Genomic DNA, 22,659 nt, shown 5'->3' with positions numbered 1-22,659 from the left:
GCACATGGACTGGGTGATAAACATGTGGCATACTTTACTGCAATTGAAACACACTTACATTGAGTTGGTAACAAACACAGAAATGGTTAGCATCTCCCAGCAATAGTCCTTGATAATCTGATGGACATAGTTTATCTCAATTATGCCAGTAATTCCTTTCAGGTATTAACTAATTAATACAACAGTGACTGATGCTTCTTTTGTTATAGCAAAGCAATTTATACACTTCCCCTTGGATGCAGACTGTTTGAATCCTTAACTGTATCCTTGCAGTAGCTGAGAATCTTCAAATTCCTCTGCTTCCACTACCATGAGCTGCACACATGCAAACATTTCTCTCCCAAAGAACATGGGCAATCATATCTCAGAGCGATGTTGTCTCTCTCATACACTGAGAATGCTCAGGTTGGCTATTGAAACCTCAACCATGGCAAAGACCTTAACATCCTACACCCTGTAGATCTGAAAATGTGTTGCTGGAAAAGCACAGCACGTCAGGCAGCATCCAGGGAACAGGAGAATCGACATTTCGGGCATAAGCCCTTCTACATCTACACCCTGTAGATGTCAGGCAAATTTCTCCATCATTTTCATTAATTGGCTGATCCAGAAATCCAGGATAAAAAAAGGAGAAAAAGACTTATTTCACCAGAATAGCTACCTTCTGGGAAGAAAGTGCAGGCAATTAAATATTGTCCAGGTAAGCTTAAATGTTAACAGCAATGTCTACAAAAAACAATGTCCTCCATGAATAATATTTGAGATCAAAAAGATCCTCTGGCGGAGAAATGATCCAAGGATCAGAACCAGAGTCAATAGTTCTTATCACTCTTCCAAATTTGAAGAGAATAGGTTATGGGAAAAGTGTGAAATGCCCAGACCACAGTCATATATGAATCCAGAGATCCGAGAAGAGTTAGGATAGTGACAAATGCAATGTAGTTATACACATGATAGATTAACTAAGAAGGGGGGAGCTGTTGTATAAAGTAATGGTTTCTAAGTGGTTAACGTTCAAGCTATATTGGCTCTACCCTTTCTACTGATGTCACAGCCTGAGGCTCGAGACAAGGAGTAATACTCTAAATTTCAAAGGCCTGAGATCTGTACTAGCTCTGTAAAATGCAAATGATTATACCTGATCAAATACTTATTGTTGTACTTATTGTTAACACACAATAAACCTCATTACTGTCTAGGAACAGTGCCTGTTCTGTAGTCTATGGGGGCATGTTCTTTACCACTAATCACTCAAGTGGCCTAAGGCAGAGAGAAAACAAAGAGGACTGATGGCAACAAACTACCTCAAACTATCCTTATCCAGTGCTATACACTGATGGAGCATGAAAACACCACATTGCATTTAAGTAGTCATCTTAGAAAATATTACAGTGCCCAGTGTACAAGGATTTCAGTGTCTCACTGCCCAAGACTTGTCCTTAGGACAAGCATATTCTAATCAGTTTAGGGGAAGGCCGCTATATATTTGTTCAGACATCGATCATAACTGTAAAACTTGAATGCCGTGTTTCTCTCTCTCTCTCTCTAGAGATGCTGTGTGACCTGCTGAGTATATCTGTTTTATTTCAGCTTTGCAGTTCTGTTTTTGATGTATTTTTGTATTGCTTCTTGTTGTTTCCCTGATGGGTCTTCAGGAAGGTCTCATAATGTGTTTGCAATAGCAGTCAGTTTAGTTAACCAAGGCAGCACAGTGATTATTATTGCTTCCACACAGTGCCAGAGAGCTAGGTTTGTCCCCAGCTTTGGGTGATTGCCTGTGTGGAGTTTGCATATTCTCCCTGCGTCTGCATGGGTTTCCTCCTAAAGATGTGCAGGCTAGGTGGATTAGCCATGCGGAATGCAAGATTCCAGGGGGATAGGCTGCTCTTCAGAGGGTTGGCGTGGACTTGGTAGACTAAATGGTTTGCTTTCACACTGTAGGGATTTTACGGTCATGTCATAAATGCTCCAACTTTACATTCCAAACTAGATGGCCATACTAGAGCCTTTAACACAGACTGTGATATCTCCATAATATGAAGTACTTTCTAACAATGGCAAATAAAACTTAAAAGCCGGACTGCCAAGCATAAAGTATAATTCTAGAAAAAAAAATCTTATTTTGCGAGCAGACTCTTTCTAGAGCCTTATTTCTTTAAGTGATTGCTAATGGGAATGAACGGCGCCATCCAATCATTACACATACATTAGCTGAAAAGTTTGCTAGGTTTTGCATTAGAACCATGCTGAAATTAAAAATTTCTTCCAGCACATGGGATTTGGGACCTGTGTAAACTAGGCAATTTGTTTTTGCACTGTGAGTGTCACTGGTAAAGGCAATATTTATTGTTCATCTCTAATTTCCCCTGAATAGATGCTGGTGAGCTACCTCCAGTTGAGTAGTTTGCTAGGCCATTTCAGAGGGCAGCTCTGAGTCACCCACACTACTGGGTGATGCAAAGTTAGACTTGACTAGGTAAGAAAGGCAGAAAGGTTGCCCTAATGAACATTAGTGAATCATGTGGGATTTTACAACAATTTGGTAACTTTACGATCAGCATTAATAAAAAAAGACATTTTATTCCAAAATAATTATTTGAATTTAAATTTCCCAAGCAGTCATGGTGGGAGTAGAAGTTATTTCTGCTGAGGATTAGTGCAGGTCTCTGGATTGCTAGTTCAGAAACTTCAGCACTATGCTGTCAGATACATTCTTGACCAGTTAGACAGTAGAATCTTTACTATCACATGTAAATAATTGAGACTCTGGGACTGATCTTTGAGGCATTCCACCAGCCAGGGCATTGACATATATACTACAGTGATGTACATTCCTTCAGATTTCGGAAAGTGCTTTAACCTGAGTGTCAATTTTGGACTGGGCTGACATGGTCAGATGTCATAGAGTAATAGAGATGTACAGTATGGAAACAGACCCTTCAGTCAACTCGTCCATTCTGATCAGATATCCTCACCTAATCTAGTCCCATTTGCCAGCACCTGGCCCATATCCCTTTAAACCCTCCATATTCATATATCCATCCAATGCCTTTTAAGTGTGGTCATTGTACTAGCCTCCACCACTTCCTCTCATTTCACACGCAGCACCCTCTGCATGAAAAGGTAGTCCCTTAAGTCCATTTTATATCTTTCCCCTCTCACCTCAAACCTATGTCCTCTGGTTCTGGACTCCCCCAGCCTATGGTAAAGATCTTGTCTGTTTATCCTATCCATGCCCCTTATGATTTTATAAACCTCTCTAAGGTCACCCCTTAGCCTCTGAAAACCAGGGAAAATAGCCCTGTGGCCTCCACTGTTGGTCCTGGGGGCAAAGTATATGCAGCTCCACCTCGCAGAGCTTCCTGACCCTGATTTCACCCCTTGTCTGCTATTTCTGTGTCAAATGTCAGAGACTGGCAAGATAGTTCTAGAATGATAGTGCTTGTTTGGGTGCACAGTGTTCTTTAGAAACAGCATGGGTGCAAGAGATGCTGGTGAATTCCAGAGTATCCTGTCAGCAGCAAGTTGTTCCAGGAATGGCACGTGGTGAAACGGGGCAGAAATTGGATGTGATAGTTGCCACTCGGGCACAAAATGCCAATTAATGCAGTGAGTTTGATAAGATATAACCAAGAAAACTCAGCCCTCACAGCAAGAATCACTCCATAAACTTAACAGGTTTTTGACTTAGCCAAAAGACCAGAAGATTCAGCTCTGTATCTTTTACCATACTGTACTTTGAATGACATTAGGAGAAATAGAAGTGAAAATGATTCCAAGGCTACAATCAAATCCTACTATTAAACTGGCATCAGGAACTGAGATAGTAAGCATTTGGACAATACAACTGCCATCAGCAGCCCAGGTCAGTTGACCCTCTCTGTCACTCCCAAACAAAAATTCTTTACATGAACTTTATGAGGTTATTTTATTCATCATGAACATACTTTGCTTCCAGCAGTAAAAAATGACCACAGGAACTAATCTGATTCCTGGGATGGTAGGACTGATGTATGAAGAGAGTTTAGATCGGGTAAGATTACATTCATTGGAGTTTAGGAAAATGAATGGGAGATTAGATTAGATTCCCTACAGTGCGGAAACAGGCCCTTCAGCCCAACAAATCCACACTGACCCTCTGAAGAGTAACCCACCCAGTCCCATTCCCCTCTGACTAATGCACCTAACACTATGGGCAATTTAGCATGGCCAATTCACCTGATCTGCACATCTTTGTGACTGTGGGAGGAAACCGGAGGAAACCCACGCAGACACAGGGAGGAAGTGCAAACTCCACACAGACAGTCGCCCGAGGCTGGAATCGAACCTGGGATCCTAGTGCTGTGAGGCAGCAATGCCAACCACTGAGCCACTGTGCTGCAAACGTTACGGATTCGAGCTGCACTTCAACGGAATTTTGAGCACAAAAGCCGTAAGTGTCACTCCAGTATGAGACTGAAGGAGTACTGCACTCTCAGAAATGCTGAACATTGACATTAAAAGATCACCTGGGCGTTACAAACCCAACATTTACTTGCAATGACAGAGGGGAAATTTAAAAAAAAGATTCTGTGCAGCTGAAGTTTACGAAGCAATGTTAGGAGGTCAGGCTTGCTTTCTTTGGGATAAAGGAAGGAAAGCAGGTCTTGTAATCCGACACTGCCCTTAAAGGACCACAGGATGCCCTCAATAAACTTTACAGGCAATTAGTTTTTTTTTAAGAAAAGTGCAGTCTTTGCTGTAAAGTAGGAAATCAGACAGTCAATTTGCAAATATCAACTTAGTAACAATCACATAATTTTAGTCATGTGGGGTTGAGGGATAAATATTAACCCAGTGAGTTAGCTCCCTCACTCTTCTTTGAAGTAAAGGCACAGAACCTTCTTCATCTACCCGAGGGGGCAAGCAGGGCCTTGGCTGAGCACCTTAACTGAAAAAAAGGCACCCTCTGACAAGGCAGTACTGCCCTGGAGTCTCAGCCTGGGCTTTGAGGAGCCTTTCAGGAACCCGAAAGAAGAGCAAGTCACCTTGACGAAGCGAGAAACAAACTTGTAAGGAGATCTCAGCTATCTGTAAGAATAACAGGGTAGTTATGGTAGGGGATTTTAACTTTCCAAACATTGACTGGGACTGCCATAGTGCTAAAGGTTTAGATGGAGAGGAATTTGTTAAGTGTGTACAGGACAATTTTCTGATTCAGTACGTGGATGTACCTACTAGAGAAGGTGCAAAACTTGACCTACTCTTGGGAAATAAGGCAGGGCAGGTGACAGAGGTGCCAGCGACCATAATTCTATTTGTTTTAAAATAGTGATGGAAAAGGATAGACCAGATCTAAAAGTTGAAGTTCTAAATTGGAGAAAGGCAATTTTTGACGGTATTAGGCAGATTCGAGGCAGATGTTCGCAGGTAAAGGGACGGCTGGAAAATGGGAAGCCTTCAGAAATGATATAACAAGAATCCAGAGAAATTATATTCCTGGCAGGGTGAAAGGGAAGGCTGGTAGGTATAGGGAATGCTGGATGACTAAAGAAATTGAGGGTTTGGTTAAGAAAACAAAGGAAGCATATGTCAGGTATAGTCAGGATAGAATGAGTGAATCCTTAGAAGTGTATAAAGAAAGTAGGAGTATACTTAAGAGGGAAATCAGGAGGGCAAAACGGGGACATGAGATAGCTTTGGCAAATAGAATTAAGGAGAATCCAAAGGATTTTTACAAATATATTAAGGACAAAAGGGTAACTAGGGAGAGAATAGGGCCCCTCAAAGATCAGCAAGGCGGCCTTTCTGTCGAGCCACAGAAAATGGGGGAGATACTAAATGAATATTTTGTATCAGTATTTACTGTGGAAAAGGATATGGAAGATATAGACTGTAGGGAAATAGATGGTGACATCTTGCAAAATGTCCAGATTACAGAGGAGGAAGTGCTGGATGTCTTGAAACAGTTAAAGGTGGATAAATCCCCAGGACATGATCAGGTGTAGCCGAGAACTCTGTGGGAAGCTAGAGAAGTGATTACTGGGCCTCTTGCTGAGATATTTGTATCATCGATAGTCACAGGTGAGGTGCCGGACGACTGGAGGTTGGCAAACGTGGTGCCACTGTTTAAGAAGGGCGGTAAAGGCAAGCCAGGGAACTATAGACCGGTGAGCCTGACCTCAGTGGTGGGCAAGTTGTTGGAGGGAATCCTGAGGGACAGGATGTACATGTATTTGGAAAGGCAAGGACTGATTCAGGATAGTCAACATGGCTTTGTGCGTGGGAAATCATGTCTCACAAACTTGATTGAGTTTTTTGAAGAAGTAACAAAGAAGATTGAGGGCAGAGCAGTAAATGTGATCTATATGGACTTCAGTAAGGCATTTGATAAGGTTCCCCATGGGAGACTGATTAGCAAGGTTAGATCTCGTGGAATACAGGGAGAACTAGCCATTTGGATACAGAACTGGCTCAAAGGTAGAAGACAGAGAGTGGTGGTGGAGGGTTGTTTTTCAGACTGGAGGCCTGTGACCAATGGAGTGCCACAAGGATCGGTGCTGGGTCCTCTACTTTTTGTCATTTACATAAATGATTTGGATGCGAGCATAAGAGGTACAGTTGGTAAGTTTGCAGATGACACCAAAATTGGAGGTGTAGTGGACAGCGAAGAGGGTTACCTCAGATTACAACATGATCTGGACCAGATGGGCCAATGGGCTGAGAAGTGGCAGATGGAGTTTAATTCAGATAAATGTGAGATGCTGCATTTTGGGAAAGCAAATCTTAGCAGGACTTATATACTTGATGGTAAGGTCCTAGGGTGTGTTGCTGAACAAAGAGACCTTGGAGTGCAGGTTAATAGCTCCTTGAAAGTGGAGTCGCAGGTAGATAGGATAGTGAAGAAGACGTTTGGTATGCTTTCCTTTATTGGTCAGAGTATTGAGTATAGGAGTTGGGAGGTCATGTTGCGGCTGTACAGGACATTGGTTAGGCCACTGTTCGAATAATGCAGGCAATTCTGGTCTCCTTCTTAACGGAAAGATGTTGTGAAACTTGAAAGGGTTCAGAAAAGATTTATGAGGATGTTTGCCAGGGTTGGAGGATCTGAGCTACAGAGAGAGGCTGAACAGGCTGGGGCTGTTTTCCCTGGAGTGTCAGAGTCTGAGGGGTGACCTTATAGAGGTTTACAGAATTATGAGGGGCATAGATAGGATAAATAGACAAAGTCTTTTTCCTGGGATTGGAGAGTCCAGAACCAGAGGGCATTGGTTTAGGGTGAAAGGGGAATGATATAAAAAAGACCTAAGGGGCAACATTTTCACCCGCAGGGTGGTACGTGTATGGAATGAGCTGCCAGTGGATGTGGTGGAGGCTGGTACAATTGCAACATTTAAGAGGCATTTGGATGGGTATATGAATAGGAAGGGTTTGGAGGAATATGGGCCGGGTGCTGGCAGGTGGGACTAGATTGGGTTTGGATATCTGGTCGGCATGGGCAGGTTGGACCAAAGGGTCTGTGTCCATGCTGTACATCTCTATGACTCTATGACTTGCATACCTGAGAAGGAAGTGGAAAAATCAGGTAACTGAATGTTTCTGCAGGAAAAGGGTGGGAAAGTAAAAACTCTGCACTGCTTGGCAGAAGATAGTCCAAATAAGCTTCAGAGAATTGGTGGGTATTTCTCGGTACGAGTTTACATCTGGGAAAACGTGACAGCATCGAGATTACTCCTAGCTCCTTAAATTTCTATTGAATTCCTTGCAGACTACTGTCCACTTCACCTCAATTAACACAGTTAAAGGATTTCTGAGTTTGAAGGGTCAGCTGATTGGGATGCTGCTGTGTCTTCAACCTAGCCATTCATCACCAGTTAACAAAGCCTTTAGCTTGGTCTTCTCTGCACTGAACTTCTCCCCCAATAATAGCAAGAAAAGAGTAAGCAATTGTTCCCCTCTGCACTATTGACAAGGCAGCTGGTCTTAACCCTGGTACCATCACCCAAAGCCAACATGGAAAAGGAGAGAGCTCCTCCTGCCCCACTGTTGGCCGGCGGTGTCTCTTCCTCCTCAGTTCCAGGGTTCTGGACATCGATCCTCATCACGGATCTCCGCGCATGTGGTCTGCACTCGGCCATCCGCATCGCTCTTGCCCACTGAACTGGCTCAGATGCTCTGCTGCACTGGGAGGAAGGGGTGAAGGTTTGGGAGTAGGGTTGGGGAGCAGTGGTGTGATGTGTCTCGAAAGGTATTCTCGGTGCCGTATTCCCCCCCCAACACCCTATTAGGTGCTTGGAATGTGTGCGTGTGTATGTGGATGTATGGAGGAGGGAAAAGAAAGACTAATTTCTTCTCCCTCTAGTAGTTTGTTCTGCTCTGTGTCTCTCTCTTTTTGAAAGATGGTTTGTGCCCACTTGTGTGTGTAAACTGCAGTCACTCCCAGTTGTTTTAAGTACTGATCTAAAGTGAGGATCTGACAAAAAAATGTTGCTAATCTTTTAGGCTTCCTACAGGGAGGCTGCACTTTGTTGCTTGCTGTCACAGAGTCATAGGGATGTACAGCATGGAAACAGACCCTTCGGTCCAACCCGTCCACGCCGACCAGATATCCCAACCCAATCTAGTCCCACCTGCCAGCACCTGGCCCATATCCCTCCAAACCCTTCCTATTCATATACCCATCCAAATGCTCTTAAATGTTGCAATTGTACCAGCCTCCACCACATCTTCTGGCAGCTCATTCCATACACGCACCACTCTCTGCATGAAAATGTTGCCCCTTAGGTCTCCTTTATATCTTTCCCGTCTCAACCTAAACCTATGCTGTCTAGTTCTGGTCTCCCCGACCCCAGGGAAAAGACTTTGTCGATTTACCCTATACATGTCCCTCATAATTTTGTAAACCTCTATGAGGTCACCCCTCAGCCTCCGACGCTCCAGGGAAAACAGCCCCAGCCTGTTCAGCCTCTCCATGTAGCTCAGATCCTCCAACCCTGGCCACATCCTTGTAAATATTTTCTGAACCCTTTAAGTTTCACAACATCAATCCGATAGGAAGGCGACCAGAATTGCATGCAATATTCTAACAGTGGCCTAACCAATGTTCTGTACAGCCGCAACATGACCTCCCAACTCCTGTACTCAATACTCTGACCAATAAAGGAAAGCATACCAAACACTTCTTCACTAGCCTATCTACCTGCGACTCCACTTTCAAAGAGCTATTAACCTGCACTCCAAGGTCTCTTTGTTCAGCAACACTCCCTAGGACCTTACCATTAAGTGTATAAGTCTTGCTAGGATTTGCTTTCCCAAAATGCAGCACCTCGCATTTATCTGAATTAAACTTCATCTGCCACTTCTTAGCCCATTGGCCCATCTGGTCCAGATCCTGTTGTAATCTGAGGTAACCGTCTTCGCTGTCCACTACACCTCCAATTTTGATGTCATCTGCAAACTTACTAACTGTACCTCTTATGCTCGCATCCAAATCATTTATGTAAATGACAAAAAAGTAGAGGACCCAGCACCGATCCTCGTAACTCTCTACTGGTCACAGGCCTCCAGTCTGAAAAACAACTCTCCACCACCATCCGCTGTCTTTTACTTTTGAGCCAGTTTTGTATTCAAATGGCTAGTTTTCCCTGTATTCCACGAGATTTAACCTTGCTAATCAGTCTCCCATGGGGAACCTTATCAAATGCCTTACTGAAGTCCATATAGATCACATCTACTGCTCTGCCCTCATCAATCTTCTTTGTTACTTCTTCAAAAAACTCAATCAAGTTTGTGAGACATGATTTCCCATGCACAAAGCATGTTGACTGTCCTGAATCAGTCCTTGCCTTTCCAAATACATGTACATCCTGTCCCTCAGTATTCCCTCCAACAACTTGCCCACCACTGAGGTCAGGCTCACCGGTCTATAGTTCCCTGGCTTGCCTTTACCGCCCTTCTTAAACAGTGGCACCACGTTTGCCAACCTCCAGTCTTCCGGCACCTCACCTGTGACTATTGATGATACAAATATCTCAGCAAGAGGCCCAGCAATCACTTCCCTAACTTCCCACAGTGTGCTAGAGTACACCTGATCAGGTCCTGGGGATTTATCCACTTTTAACCGTTTTAAGACATCCAGCACTTCCTCCTCTAACCTGGACATTTTGCAAGATGTCACCATCTATTTCCCTACAGTCTATATCTTCCATATCCTTTTCCACAGTAAATACTAATGCAAAATATTCATTTAGTATCGCCCCCATTTTCTGTGGCTCCACAGAAAGGCCGCCTTGCTGATCTTTGAGGGGCCCTATACTCTCCCTAGTTACCCTTTTGTCCTTAAAATATTTATAAAAATCCTTTGGATTCTCCTTAATTCTATTTGCCAACACTATCTCATGTCCCCATTTTGCCTTCCTGATTTCCCTTTTAAGTATACTCCTACTTTCTTTTACTCTTCTAAGGATTCACTCGATCTATCCTGTCTATACCTGACATATGCTTCCTTCTTTCTCTTAACCAAACCCTCAATTTCTTTGAGGTAAAAACAATGACTGCAGATGCTGGAAACCAGATTCTGGATCAGTGGTGCTGGAAGAGCACAGCAATTCAGGCAGCATCCAAGGACAGGCAAAATCGACATTTCGGGCAAAAGCCCTTCATCAGGAATAAAAGCTTTTATTCCTGATGAAGGGCTTTTGCCCGAAACGTCGATTTTGCCTGTCCTCGGATGCTGCCTGAATTGCTGTGCTCTTCCAGCACCACTGATCCAGAACCTCAATTTCTTTAGTCGTCCAGCATTCCCTATACGTACCAGTCTTCCCTTTCACCCTGACAGGAATATACTTTCTCTGGATTCTTGCTGGTAGGTATAGGTAGGTATAGGTATAATTCTTAGGGCTGAAGGTATCAAAGAGCATAGGGAAAAAGCAGAAACAGGGCAGTGAGTTGGATGATCAGCCGTGATTATATTGAATGGGGGAGACAGGCTCAAAGGACTGAATGGGCTACTTCTATTTTCTCTCTTTCTATTTACAGCATGTGAAACTGATAGAAGACGGTATGTGCACAGATTGATTAAACTTTCAAAGGATATTATTACAAAACTTCACAAATATGAACAAATTATAGAGACTTGCTGTAGGCAAAATGTATCACAAACATTTAACAGCATCTTCTATTCATGCCTTCAATATTCAATTTGTAAAATATGTAATGACTGTTCAGTCTGCAGAATCATTATTTAAAGAGAACTTCCATGAAAAACCTTTCAAGGTAAGTTGAAAATGAACAAGATTTAGTGGATGGCTTTTTTTTAAAGTAGTGCACTTTTATGATCTGAAATCATACTGTGGTGGAAGCAAATTCATCGGTGACTTTTAAAAGAGAATTGAATACGTCATAGAATCATTCCACATGGAAACAAACCCTTTGGTCCAACCAGTCCATCCCAAACTAAACTAATCCCACCTGCCTGCTCCTGGCTCATATCCCTCCAAACCTTTCCTGTTCACATACTTATCCAAATGTCCTTTAAACATTGTAATTATATCCACATCCATCACTTTCTCAGGAAGTTTATTTCACACCCGAACCACCTTCTGTGTAAAAACAATTGTCCCTCATATCTTTTTTAAATCTCTTTCCTCTCACCTTAAAAATATGCCCCCTAGTCTTGAAATCCCCCATCCTAGGGAAATTACAACTACCATTAACTCTATCTATACCCTTTATTAACTTTTAAACTTCTATAAGGTCACCTTTCAACCTCCCACACTCCAGTGAAAAGAATCCCATCTGATACTCACCTTGAAAAGGAAAATGCTCCTGGGTTATGGGGAAGTAGCTGGAACAAACTTAATTCCTCTTTTAAAGAACTGGCACAGATGGAATGGGCTGAATGGCCACTTCTGGTGCTATATAATTTTGTAATAACCTTACCAAATGAAAGGGCAAATTTATTTGAAGAGAATGACAATATTCTGATGAAGGGTTACATATGAAATATGAACTTGTTTTTTCTCTTTTAACATACTAATCAGACAAAACATGCATTTCCAGCATTTTATACTTTGAACCTGATTTTAGTTTGTTTCCTGATGCTAATGTGGCTTGTTCTCTCATGAGAGGATTTGTCCCTGGTTGAGAAAGGACCTCGAACAGATGAATGATTCGAAATCTACTCAATCTTTTACACTGCAAACCAAACCAATTTTGTTTGATACTGTTTCAGGCTGAAGTGCAAGGCTTTCAGATATATTATAGTTTTATTCTCTTCATTATTTATTCTAAGAGTGAAAAATGCAAAGTGTGCTGAATGTGGCAAAATGCTGTTTGTGATTTGGATGAACCTTTGTACCAATGAAGTGTGGATAATCCCTGAGAGACCATTAAATCCAAGAAACTCAGTCTTAATGTCAGTTCTTTTAGCCCAAGATTTTCTTTCATTTTAATGAATCACAGGTCATGGACCCATGAATTGGAAATGTGACTAAATCCCATTATGTGCTTCTTACACACAAAGTGCTATGCTGGGAGAGCTGAAGGTAAACTAAAATAAATAATCATGTGCCACAACTCAACACTTTAACTCTATCAATGTGATTTTTCAGTTTTCCACACGGGCTATCTTCAAGTTCCACCTGATGAAGCCATCAATTCTATAACAATTGACATCCAATTGTCATTAGTCTTGAACTGACACCTGTGGCTGACAAGAAATGTCTTGAGATGAATAAAATTGATTCTGGACTTCAACATTATAACAACAACTTGCATTTATATAGCATTTTAATGCAGAAATGACCCAACAGCCCAGTATTAGAAATAGAATATGAAAATGTATTCCATTTTTTAAAGACTGATTCAAAACTAAGTCCCACAGGCAGATGCAGGGCAGCACAGTGGCTCAGTGGTCCCAGGTTCGATACCAGCCTTGGGTGACTGTCTGTATGGAGTTTGCACATTCTCCCCGTGTCTGCGTGGGTTTCCTCCCACAATCCAAACACGTGCAAGTCAGATGAATTGCCCATAGTGTTAGGTGCATTAGTCAGAGGGAGATGGGTCTGGGTGGGTTACTCTTTGGAGGGTCGGTGTAGACTTGTTGGGCCGAAGGGCCTGTTTCCACACTGTAGGGAATCTAATCTAAAAAAATGTGCTCACCCATTGCATTATTTGCATAGTCAATCTGTTAACCCTCAGACTTTAAAAGTTTGGTATTTGTTTATTAGTTTGTGCATATTTGCCTGTTCTAACAGTTTGATAGTTAGAGTTTTCATGACAATTACCTTAATGTGTAACTTCATTTTCTTGAACCTTGTCCAAATACAAGAATTGATGCCAAAAAAGCCCATTTGTTTATTGGCAGCATTTCTCCTTCCAATGGTTTGGTTTATTGTTTGACAATATTCATCTAAGCGCCCCTTGACTACAAGAGGTCTATTCATTCAGTTTTATTTTTAATTAAAACATTTAATGATTAACTGAGGTCCATGGATTTGAAACTAATAGTATACAATGGATATTGTTTTGCTGCTCTACACCTTTTGATGTCTCTGCAACCAAACCATGAGCTATAATGCTCTTATCTTCTGAACAGTATTGAATGCAATTGATGATTGAGGTTCACTGAATAGCATGTTTAAAATGTTTTGAAAAAAATGCAATGGTTAATTAGAGACTGTGATTTCTTTTTTTGAGTCTTCTAAGTGAGGTCACTTATGTTGTGACTGTTTTGTTTAGTTAATTTAAATACTGGAATCTACACATATGACATTACATTATAGAGTCAGGTCTTTAGCAAGACATCACACTAAACAATCCAGTATCAGCACTAAATTTTGACATATTTCATTATTATGTTGTGCATATATGGATCTTATGAATCATAAGCTTGTTTTGCATGATCCAGTGTAAGCATACAGATAATCCATGCTTCATGATACATCGAGTCATAGAGTCGTACAGAAACAGATCCTTTGGTCCAACTCACCCATGCCAACCAAGTTTCTCAAATTAAACTTGTCTCACTTTCCTGCATTTGACACATATCCTTCTAAACCTTTCCTGTTCATGTATCTATCCAAATGTTTTTTAAATGTTATAACAGTACCTGCATTTACCACTTCTGCTGGAAGTTCATTCCTCTCTGTGAAACAGTTGGCCCCCCGGTCCCTTTTAAATCTTTCTCCTCTCACCTTAAAAATATGTCCCCTAGTTTTGAACAGTCCCAATCCTAGGGAAAAGATCCTTGCTATTCACCTTATTGATGCCTCTCATGATTTTAGATACTTTCATACTAATTTTATCTTTCATCTGAAATTTAATCCAGATGATACTAAACCCCAGTATATCAATATCTTCTAATTGTTCCATTGCTATGGGTAAATTATCCACTCTATTTGTTACTATAAACACCAGTGACTATTCTAGACGATTAAGACATACATGTGTACATTTCACACATCTCATCATCTCTTTAATATTAAGGAAAATACTTGCTCTTAGGCCCATTTATAAAATTATCCCATATTCAGTAGCAAGATGCTTTAAGTCATTGCTCATTGTGTACTGATAGCACAAAGTTTCCTAGGTGGATAATGGTACTTATTAGCAAGTAATTGCTGAACACAATGACTGATTCCACAAACAGCCAAGGGTATTGAGGTACACAAGGAGTATGGAGCTTCATTTCTCCAATGAGCAGTTACATTTCTTCATCTTTTCACTTTTTCAATATTATGCTAAAACATTGTTCTTTTGCTTAAATGAACCAGAATGATTATTTATGGTGATGGACCAGACCACGTTCAATCAATCATCTTTTACACATCTCTTCGATTTTCATTTCCAGAAGCCAATGGAGATAAGGCTTGGAATAATTGTATAACAAGTGTCTAATCTAACAGCATCCTCTACACACCATTGCTGAAGTCAAACATTACCACTTAGAAGTCCACAACTTTTAAGATTAATGCTACTCCATCCATAAATCTCTAATGGTACATTTTGCTGCAGGGAAAACATTTATTAAAATGCAAGGTAGAAGCAATTTGCTGTTACCACTATCCCTCATGGGCAATGATCTGTTCATTTAAAAATTGGGAAAAGCTCTATAAAACATTACTGATTTAGGTTATCCAAATATTCTTTGGATTTGGTGCAGCAACAAAAGATGTTCTGAAAATAAGCCTGAATCCATTCAACAGTAAAGAATTGCCTTCAGAACAGATTCTGGACTATCAGGGTTTTCTGACCTGCAAACAAAACAGTGAAAATAGTATGCAAAAATATACAGACACACACACTCCCACACTCACACATGCACCCTCTCACAGACTTAGACCCCTTTACACTCACACACATATACACTCTCTCTCACAGACACTCACAACCCCTACCCCAGACACACACACATACAAAAACCCACATGCACACATATTCATATACGTTTATGGGGTGAATTTGTACTTGCACAGTTACATTGTACTTTGCTCAAAAACTGCATGCAACCATGTAAGAGTCTGTTAACTCATTTTTTAGATTAGAATCAGTCTAAACATTATGGCACAGACAGGGAACACGGGGGGCTAACACCTTCAACATCTTCCCTGGGCTGACATCAATTGTTAAAGTTAACCTGAGAATGTAACTTTTTAAATAAGTATTGTGATTTACATATGAAAGAAGTGAAACTATCATGGTCATTCTAACAGATGAGAGACTTAAACAATCACAGTATTTTTCAATGTATAACTTCAGTTACATCACACTGTAAACCTTTGCTATAAATTCTGTGTCTTACAATTGTGTACTCCACAACCACCTGATGAAGGAGCAGCGCTCCGAAAGCTAGTGCTTCCAATTAAACCTATTGCGTGATTTTTAACTTTGCATACCGCAGTCCAACACTGGCACCTCCAAATCATGAACTTCAATCTGAGTTATCAAAGACCTTGTGACAGGCACCCAACATCAACCCCATGCCTTTGAATATAGCAGTTGTACTTACATAAACGAATACCATGGCCTGATGTTTTAGCTATTGATATACATTCAGTTCTCAATAGTTAATAACTGGTCCTAATCTGGAATTAAGTGATGGAAAATTCAAATTTGATGGAAGGATGGAATAAATGGTAATTAATTGATCTCCCATTAATCAGATAGACCATAAATTTGAATTTCTGCGACAATTAGACACCTGAATTTATATATCAAGTCTGCTGTGTTTTGGGAAAGCAAATCTTAGCAGGACTTATACACTTAATGGTAAGGTCCTAGGGGGTGTTGCTGAACAAAGAAACCTTGGTGTGCAGGTTCATAGATCCTTGAAAGTGAAGTCGCAGGTAGATAGGATAGTGAAGAAGGCGTTTGGTATGCTTTCCTTTATTGGTCAGAGTATTGAGTACAGGAGTTGGGAGGTCATGTTGCGGCTGTACAGGACATTGGTTAGGCCACTGTTGGAATATTGTGTGCAATTCTGGTCTCCTTCCTATTGGAAAGATGCTGTGAAACTTGAAAGCGTTCAGAAAAGATTTATAAGGATGTTACCAGGGTTGGAGGATCTGAGCTACAGGGAGAGGCTGAACAGGCTGGGGCTGTTTTCCCTGGAGCGTCGGAGGCTGAGGTGTGACCTTATAGAGGTTTACAAAATTATGAGGGGCATGGATAGGGTAAATAGGCAAAGTCTTTTCCCTGGGGTCGGAGAGTCCAGAACCAGAGGCATAGGTTTAGGGTGAGAGGGGAAAGATATAAAAAAGACCTAAGGGGCAACATTTTCACCCAGAGGGTGTATGGAATGAGCTGCCAGAGGATGTGGTTGAGGCTGGTACAATTACAACATTTAAGAGGCATTTGGATGGGTATATGAATAGGAAGGGTTTGGAGGGATATGGGCCGGGTGCTGGCAGGTGGGACTAGATTGGTTTGGGATATCTGGTTGGCATGGACAGGTTGGACCGAAGGGTCTGTTTCCATGCTGTATATCTCTATGACTCTATGATTCTATTTGCCGATTATAGGCTAGTTTTGGGTGGGTGAATTGACTGTGCCAGTGGTGTGAGCAAAATACAGTGTGCTAACAAAACTTAAAAGATTGTTGAATTAAAGCAAAGTATTGCAATAAGGCAACAATAATACTGAAATCCTTTCAAGAAAAGATCAAAGTCCATCTTAATCTATTAATAATCTTAACTAGGACTGAAAGAGCAAGGTATTAATAAGTGACTAGGGTAGTCAAACTCCAGGAATCTGCAGGCAATTGATGAAAAAAAGTAGCCTCATTTGATAGACATTGGAAGCAATGGTGCATGTGCTAATTAGAAACCTAACACCTCTGCTCCATTTCACTTTAACAATCTCAAATGTCTACATGCCCAGCAGGAGGTAGTACCCACACTAGGTTGTTGTAAATCTATTTATAAAGCTGGTGGATGTTAACAGCAGTGATCCTTGCAGCAGATATCTATACTCTACTTTTGGTTCTATTTTTCTACTGACTCTGATCTTGTCACCTACAGACATTGCAAGGTAGGTTTATCAATGTCTGTGAATACAATCTGACATACTTTCCTGAAGAAGGGCTTATGCCCAAAACGTCGATTCTCCTGCTCCTTGGATGCTGCCTGACCTGCTGCACTTTTCCAGCAACACATTTTTCAGCTCTGATCTCCAGCATCTGCAGTCCTCACTTTCTCATACTTTCCTTCATGCAAAGTATGAAGATGTGTTAATTAGTGTTTTTCAGAAGCTGCATCAAGGCTTTTAGATATATTTGTGCCTTGGGTTGGCTTTTGATTGACTTGATTTATTATTGGCACATGTTAACCAGACAAGTGATACTTTACATACGTGTGTCAGGGCAATAGAACAGAATGTTGTGGTTCTGTTCGCCGAGCTCGAAATTTGTGTTGCAAACGTTTCGTCCCCTGTCTAGGTGACATCCTCAGTGCTTGGGACCCTCCTGTGAAGCGCTTCTGTGGTGTTTCCTCCGGCATTTATAGTGGCCTGTCCCTGCTGCTTCCGGTTGTCAGTTTCAGCTATCCGCTGTAGTGGCCGGTATATTGGGTCCAGGTCGATGTGTTTGTTGATGGAGTTTGTGGATGAGTGCCATGCTTCTAGGAATTCCCTGGCTGTTCTTTGTTTGGCTTGCCCTATAATGGTAGTGTTGTCCCAGTCGAATTCATGTTGCTTGTCGTCTGCATGTGTGGCTACTAAGGATAGCTGGTTGTGTCAACAAACACATCGACCTGGACCCAATATACCGGCCACTACAGCGGACAGCTGAAACTGACAACCGGAAGCAGCAGGGACAGGCCACTATAAATGTCGGAGGAAACACCACAGAAGCGCTTCACAGGAGGCTCCCAAGCACTGAGGATGTCACCTAGACAGGGGATGAAACGTTTGCAACAAAAATTTCGAGCTCGGCGAACAGAACCACAACAACGAGCACCCGAGCTACAAATCTTCACCCAAGCTTTGAATAGAACAGAATGCCAAATATAATGTTAAAGCAATAGGGAAGGTACAGAGAAAGATCTAATATATGAGAGGTCTGTTTTTAAGACTGATAACAGCGGGGAAGAAGCTGTTCTTAAATCTAATGGTACATTTTTTCAAACTTTTGTATCTTCTGCCCAATGGAAGAGGGTGGAAAGGAATATAAATGGATAGGAGGGGTCTTTGCTTATGTTGGCTACTTTCCCAAGGCAGCAGAAAGTGTACACAAAGTCAATGGAAGGAAGGCTGGTTTTCATGATGGACTGGGCTATGTTCACAACTCTCTGTAATTTCTTGTAGTCTTGGGCAGAGGAGTTGCCACACCAACCTGTGACGCATCTGGATAGGATGCTTTCTATGGTGCATCTATAAAAATTAAGAGTCATTTTGGATGTACTGAATTTCCTTTGCTTTCTTAGGGAAGTAGAAGCGTTGGCTGGGACCACTGCTTTTCGTCATTTATATAAATGATATGAATGTGAACATAGGAGGGATAGTTAATAAGTTTACAGATGACACCAAAATTGGAGGTCCAGAGGGTAATGAAGAAAGTTACCTCAGAGTACAATAGGGTGTTGATCAGATGAGCCAATGGGCTAAGGAGTGACAGATGGAGTTTAATTTAGATAAATGTGAGGTGCTGCATTTTGGAAAACCAAATCAGAGCAGGACTTATGCACTTAATGGTAAGATCCCGGGGAGTGTTGCTGAACAAAGAGACCTTGGAGTGTCGGTTCATAGTTCCTTGAAAGTGAAGTCGCAGTTAGATAGGATAGTGAAGGTGTTTGGTGTGCTTACCTTTATTGCTCAGTACATTGAGTATAGGAGTTGGGAGGTCATGCTGCGGCTGTACAGGACATTGGTGAGGCCACTTTTAGTGTGCAATTCTGGTCTTCTTCCTATAGGAAGGATGTTGTGAAACTTGAAAAGTTTCAGAAAAGATATACAAGGATGTTATGAGGGTTGGAGGGTTTGAGCTATAGGGAGAGGCTGAATAGGCTGGGGCTGTTTTCCCTGGAGCATCGGAGGCCAAGGGGTGACCTTGTACAGGATAGGGTAAATAAATAAAGTATTTTCCTTGGGTTGGGGAGTGCAGACTAGAGGGCATAGTTTAGGGTGAGAGGGAAAAAATTTAAAGGTGCCTAAGGAGCAACTTTTCCTCGCAGAGGGTGATACGTGTATGGAATGAGCTGCCAGAGGAAGTGGTGGAGGCTGGTGCAACTGCAACATTTAAAAGGCATCTGGACTGGTCTCTGAACAGGAAGGGTTTAAAGGGATATGGGGGAAGTGCTGGAAAATGGGACTAGATTAAGTCAAGATATCTGGTTGGCATGGATAAGTTGGACCCAAGAGTCTGTTTCCGTACTGTATGTGTCTATGACTCTATGAGTCTATGTGCTCTCTTGATTGTAGCATTGATGTGGATGGACCAGGATAGATTATTGGTGATATTGAGTAGGAACTTGAAGCTCTTGACGATCTCCACCTCAGCCCCATTGATACAGATTGGGGGTGTGTCCTCTACTCTGCATCCTGAAGTCGATGATCAGCTCTTTCATTTTGTTGACATTGAGGGAGAGATTGTTGTCTGTACACCATGCCACTAAGCTTTTTTTTATCTCTTTCCTGTGCTTTGTCTCATTGTTCTTTGAGATCTGATCCATTACAGTGGTGTCATTGTTACACCAAACTTTTAAAGTTTTCCATTTGTAAGGGACCACATAATTCTCCTTTTTGGATTATAAACAGGATTTTGGAGCTGGTTCTTGAGCTGAAATACAAGGAGAATTTTGCAACTTAGAAAATATTAAGTATAGCACATTTTAGCTCCTGTGACAATGTTGCTTTTCAAGGCAAAGATGGGGTACTTTGTGGTACAGTGGCACCAAGCATCTTGAGTTAAGGAAAGATTGTCTCACAACAGCCCTTAGGTTGGTAAAGCTACAGTTTACTCCAGAAATGTATGTAAATTTGGTTCTCAGTCATTAATAATCTGTTCTAATCTTATTTACAGTGCAGACCAGACAGAAATCTTCAAAGCTAGGAATTTGTGTTGCAGACGTTTCGTCCCCTGTCTAGGTGATATCCTCAGTGCTTGGGAGCCTCCTGTGAAGCGCTTCTATGATGTTTCCTCCGGCATTTATAGTGGTTTCCGGAGGAAACATCACAGAAGCGCTTCACAGGAGGCTCCCAAGCACTGAGGATGTCACCTAGACAGGGGACGAAACGTCTGCAACACAAATTCCCAGCTCAGCGAACAGAACCACAACAACGAGCACCTGAGCTACAAATCTTCTCACAAACTTAGAAATCTTCAAAGCCGTCAAAAAGAAAATACCTCTCTCTTCCCTTCTCCTGGTGGAAGGAAAATAAAATCAGAAAAAAAAGTAAGCTTAAAAGAAAGAATTCTAACATGAAAAGATCTAGGTCCACCAGATTAACCATTGAGCAGTTTAGGTTCCTTATTTCTGGAGTTTAGATGAATGTGAGGAGATCTAATTGAAGTATACATGATGCTTCAAGGAATTGACAAAGTAAACATTAAAAAGAGTGTTTTGTCATGTGGGACAAGTTAGAATGAGACATCCTGCTTTTATTGTAAGAGGTAGCTGATTTAAACCATAGATGAGCAAAAATTACTTGTCTCAAAGGTCAATGGAATTCACAACCCCAGCATGTGGTGAATGCTGGGACATTGAGTAAATTTAAGGAAGCAATAGACAGGTTTTTAATTACTAATGGGCTGAAGGGAAATGGAGAGCTGGCAGAAAAGTAGGGTTGAGACGAAGATGAGATCAGCCAGAGTTGCATCAAATGATGCAACATGCTGGAGAGGTTGAAATTCCTAATCCTGCTCCTTGTTCTTGTCATTGCTACAATTAAAAGGAATCTTGAGAGACAAATTAACCCATGTTGTGATCTGTATTTTGATTAGCAGAATTTTATTCTCTATATGCATTTTTTCCACCTGTAATTTCTGTGTCAACCTGTCTGTCTTTTATCTGTCTTAATTATGTGCATTTGTGGTTTTTAATGTCTAAATCACAAAATAATAGTAATAATTTCTTTGAACTGCCATTTGTTAATGTGTTACAATAAATAGTTATTCGAACTTTGAAACTTATGAATTGCTTTTTACCTGAATAAAAGTGAGTCAGGGAAATAGGTCATCTTGGTGGTTTATTTGGGATTTTACACATTTTGTCATGGCTTGTGTAACAACAGGGCATAACTATTGGTGCACTCTTCCCACTTAGACCATAACAAAACTTGGTTGATGAGGACCATTTCAAAATGGATTTGGAGTTAAGGGAACTGATAAAGAATAAAATAACAGATATCAGGTTTGTTATTCTAAAGGAATATGGCAGTAGAACAGTTAAAACCATCCTACAGTTATGAAAGATATCCCCGATGGATTTACAGGACCTTTTTAAAAAAAAACCAAGGCAGAGAAAGTTAGCAAAATAAATTAGAAGTGGAATTGCCTGCCCGAGCTAAGGAGGCAGAGGTCATTGAAATATTGGCAAAGCATTTGTGGAAATACAAGATGGTCTAGTTATGCCAAACGATGACCACTTGAGTTAGCAAGAATTCACTCAGAGTTAAAGCAGCTTGAACATGAAACAGAGATAACAAATTAGAAAATGAAAGAGCTTTCGAATCAAAAAGTATGGATAACAAACTGTAAACCTAAAACTCTAACTTCAGACAGAGGAGAAAAAAAAATTCAGAGAGAAGAAAAGGTACATGAAAGAAAATTTAACATGTTGGGACTGGAGATTTAGGAGAGAAAAAGAAAATGGTAAAAGTATAGAGAAATAGGGAACACTGGCTTAAAATTATGAAATTTAAAAAGGGACTTCAGATGTTGAAGAAGGTTCTGATGAGATAAGCCTTAATTATAATCAAATTCATAGACAAAATATTTGTACTTGGATAAGTTTGAGTCAAATTTGAGGAATGATGTGGAAGCATTCTTTGTGTCATTTGTAAAAAGGCGACACTTTGCCTCACAACGCCAGAGACCCGGGTTCAGTTCCCACCTCAGGCGACTCTCTGTGTGGAGTTTGCACATTCTCCCCGTGTCTGCGTGGGTTTCCTCCGGGTGCTCCAGTTTCCTCCCACAATCCAAAAATGTGCAGGTTAGGTGAATTGGCCATGCTAAATTGCCCGTAG

At 41.2% G+C, this 22,659-nt stretch overlaps 1 long non-coding RNA gene across 1 annotated transcript in view; it reads left to right on the top strand.

Annotated features, from left to right (window-relative positions):
• LOC148147630 (uncharacterized) overlaps positions 1-20,560 on the top strand; it is a 44,645-nt gene extending 24,085 nt beyond the window's left edge. Inside the window, exon 3 of the long non-coding RNA XR_015759475.1 lies at positions 20,495-20,560. This is a non-coding gene — a long non-coding RNA (uncharacterized LOC148147630). The remainder of the gene's footprint in view (positions 1-20,494) is intronic.
• The last annotated feature ends 2,099 nt before the right edge of the window (positions 20,561-22,659 follow it).

This window comes from Chiloscyllium plagiosum, unplaced genomic scaffold (assembly GCF_037043375.1).
Source record: "Chiloscyllium plagiosum isolate Xiang-an unplaced genomic scaffold, Cpla_swu_hap1 HiC_scaffold_15, whole genome shotgun sequence".
Classification (NCBI taxonomy): Eukaryota; Metazoa; Chordata; class Chondrichthyes; order Orectolobiformes; family Hemiscylliidae; genus Chiloscyllium; species Chiloscyllium plagiosum.
Note: the sequence above shows the minus strand (reverse complement) of the source record. Positions and strands in the feature narration are given on the sequence as shown.